Source organism: Etheostoma spectabile, chromosome 3 (assembly GCF_008692095.1).
Source record: "Etheostoma spectabile isolate EspeVRDwgs_2016 chromosome 3, UIUC_Espe_1.0, whole genome shotgun sequence".
Classification (NCBI taxonomy): Eukaryota; Metazoa; Chordata; class Actinopteri; order Perciformes; family Percidae; genus Etheostoma; species Etheostoma spectabile.
Window position 1 is genome coordinate 27,260,881 of NC_045735.1, and position 3,603 is coordinate 27,264,483.

At 41.0% G+C, this 3,603-nt stretch overlaps 1 protein-coding gene across 1 annotated transcript in view; it reads right to left on the reverse strand.

The window, feature by feature from the left end:
• ptgir (prostaglandin I2 receptor) overlaps nt 1–3,603 on the reverse strand; it is a 40,239-nt gene that overhangs the window by 3,812 nt on the left and 32,824 nt on the right. The gene's annotated exons all lie outside the window — the stretch shown is intronic.

Consider the following 3,603-nt stretch of genomic DNA (forward strand, 5'->3'; position numbering starts at 1 on the left):
CTATCTATCTATCTATCTATCTATCTATCTATCTATCATGTGATTGCAGCAGACATACAATAAAATTTGAATACAAATCAATTTTTTTGCACACCACCAGACTATACATGTAAAGTACTCCGTATAATGGTATTTTAATATTACAAGACAAGCATTTTATCTCAGTGTCGTCACCAGAAGAGCAGGTTTTATTGGGTGTTTTGGGTGTGTTTTCCTAACACTGCCTAATTGCAAGCCAACCACGACAGAGTTTTGGTAACCCGTCATCCCACAAGATTAAACATTTTGTCTGCTGCATGGAGCCGAATCAAACCCGATTCAAGCCTCTGTAAAAGCAGAACATGACGGCGTTGTCTGTACTTTGGTGTTAAAACCAGATGAGAAAACATGACTGTGTGTTTAGTATCAGTGTCAGCTGAGGCTGTGGTTCATCTTGTTGTGCTACATTTACCAAATGTCAACATCCCTCTCTTTGTACCAATAAAACACGCTCTGGGGACGCACGCCTTCAATTTTAAGCAGCACAAAGAGCCGTGAATACAGATGCAGTCAATGCCACATTACAAGACCACAACCTTTTCCTGTATTGACCTTAAAGGTAAAGTAGGCTCCAGAGAGGCAGCCCGGACAGCAGCAGCTGGCTGCTTATTCATCCTGGGCAGAGAGAGAAGCAGCAGCTGGCATAGGAAGCATCTCTGTCACCTCGCTACTCTTCTCTATCAACAATTCTCCATTTCCTCCATGAAATATCCAACAAACAGTGGCCTAATTAATGGCTTGTGCTGATTGAGTGCTTTCATGCACTGGTGTAAATGTTTCCCTGTTGCTAGGGCCTGGACTGAAAACTAATAAGCTAGGGACGCAGTGAAAGTGGCCAGAGGGAACGAGTCCAGAGCCAAACCAAGCCAAACCAGACACCCAGAGGGACCAGACACAGGACTGACTATGTCCTCTCTACGCTCATTAACTGGCTAAACTCACGAGGATGCGGTCGCTCAAATATTGATCTAAAGATACACTCACGAGAAAGACAGAGAGGGAAAGGATGAGGCTGAACCCAAAACAACAGCAGTTATCTTTTGATGCTTCTTAGAAGATTTTTGAGCTCAATGGCATAATAACTTCAAACCAACACCCTGGAACAGCATCGTCATGTTGGATGTTTCAGTAATGGTAACAGTCCAGAGTGAAACAAAACAACAGCCAGATGTTCTTGACTTTTTTAGGAAGTATTTGAGGTTTGAGGTTCTTTAAAATGTCTTGAATTGCACAACCGATGTAGTCAGGATTACTGTTGGATTTTCACTGATTGCACAGGCTTGATGCACGAAGGGCAACATTGAAGTATTTATGGGTTATAATAATACTCACAAACAGAGAAGCAAACACACACAATCAGGATTGACATGTACCCAGATCAAGACAGCGTGGCCTCATTTTCCTTTTTAAACTGATGCTGATTCTGGGAACGTTTGCGAGAGACCAACAAAACATTTCACAATCTGACAGTCAGTCAGTTTCCCTCCATCAATTACTGTATTCATCTGTATAATTATGGTCAATAAAATGAACATCTCTTATGATCCAGTTATGTAATGAATATCTCTAGGATTGGGTTGCACCATCTGTTATAAATGCATTACTAAAACTGTTCGTTAAGTTCTTCTTAACTTATTAGTAACTACTAACTAGTCTTAAAGTAGTCTTTTACTATTTACTTGCCAGGATATCCGCCCAGTACAGGAGGCAGTGGATACAAATATGTTTCAAAAGCCTATAAAAATTACGGTGAAATATGTACTTTTTGGACGACAAGAATCACAACATCATTAACTGTCTTGACTCATAGAAACAGACCTTATGCTGGCAACAATTTATTTAAATTAATACTTGAAGTAAAAATTAATCTTAGGCCTACTGTCATAAAACACTAACAAACATGATGAATGCCTCGTGCTCAACGCGAAGTTAGAGAACACTTTATTCATCATGCGGTGTTGCTAGAAACATTTCAAACAGACATGCATCCTCATACGATCTGCCATCTTTCTCACACTTGTTGCCTCGCTCCACATTACCACCCTGGCTCTTGCTGCTGTTCCTGCATGCCACCCTGCCTCTTATGGTCCTCGCTCCAGACCTCAAGGCCTGCAGAGTGCCTCACAAATCACAAACTGTCCTCTGCAAGCACTGTAGGCCGTGGGGCTGAAACTGATGAGATGTCTGGCTCTCCTTAAACAGGAGCATATAAATGTATCAGTCTCTGGTTAAAGAGCAGAACAGAAGCAGTATACAGCAGGCGAGGACCGGAGTGATTATTTCAGAGGACAACAGAGAGTTGTGCCGATGCAGAAAGCTGTGAAGGAACATACCACAAGTATGCTCATGGGCATATAAATCCAGCAAAATCAAATACGTTCACACATGTACTGTATACAGATGCACACAGAACATTCGCAGGCAACTGCATTCATCCACTGCAGATCTGCAATCTGTACAGTACCTTATATCTAAAACTTCTAATGCAACGAAAACTTAGTCATGAGGATATTTTATTTTACTTAGTTCGTCGATATCCAGACGACTGACAATCTCCAAGTACCTGGACCCAGTTGGTGTTAATGGGTACATCCTGGCAGAGACACATACGATGCTATTTGAGGGCTGATGATTGCTGTATCTCTCAGGAAACAGACCACTTAATGGATGTCTACACTCTACGGTCCATTATCGTCCATCTCGCGGTCCTGGAGGACTCTTCCCAACTCCTTCTTCCTGATCCTGTTTCACTGCAGGATCATTACACCGGGGATGAGAGGAGGCAGCGCAGAGATTACAGGCTTTTGGGAGAGGACTGTTTACAGCAGTGAGCCAGCAGGGAGGGAGAGAGAGAAATGCTGCAGGGCTGCCACTAGTCTTTAAAAAAAAAAAAAAAAAAAGTACAGTAGTTTGACATTTTAGGAAACATGCTTGATTTCTCTCCTTCCGAGAGTAAGATTGATATCAATCTTGGTGTGATAATTTTGTCCACTTAGGAGGTGATAAAAACGACACACATTATCATCTGTTGGCTCTTTACCAGCTAAATGTGTCCCTTTCACTTGTATTGTTTCAGGTTGATTAATTCACTAAAACGTCTGTCTTTGGTGAAGTATAGAAATGATAGGTGATTAGAATTAAAGACATTAAAAGGTGATAATAGGGTTAGCACATAATATATAATATAATATAATAATAATCTCCACTGCCCCCCACTTCTGAAACCAAATCTGCGCCACTTCCTATGACAACAGGACTCCAGGTGGTTGCATACGTTCTTTTTTCCACCCGGCTGGAGAAAATAATTACAGCATGTTAATTATCCTAAAACCACAACATGCCATTTCCGTTTCATACATGGGTTATACAAAAGAAAGTAGAGCATGTTCCTTTTTAAGCTTGAAAAGGTGTCTGGTTAACTGTTTCCTTCTTGCTTAACCCTTTTGTTGTCTTCGGGTCAAATTGACCCACTTTCCTATTTCAATGTTCTTTTTAATTGCCCAAAATAACATGATTGATTCAACACAACTCTCTTTGGCAAGTACAAATCTCTACTTTCATTAA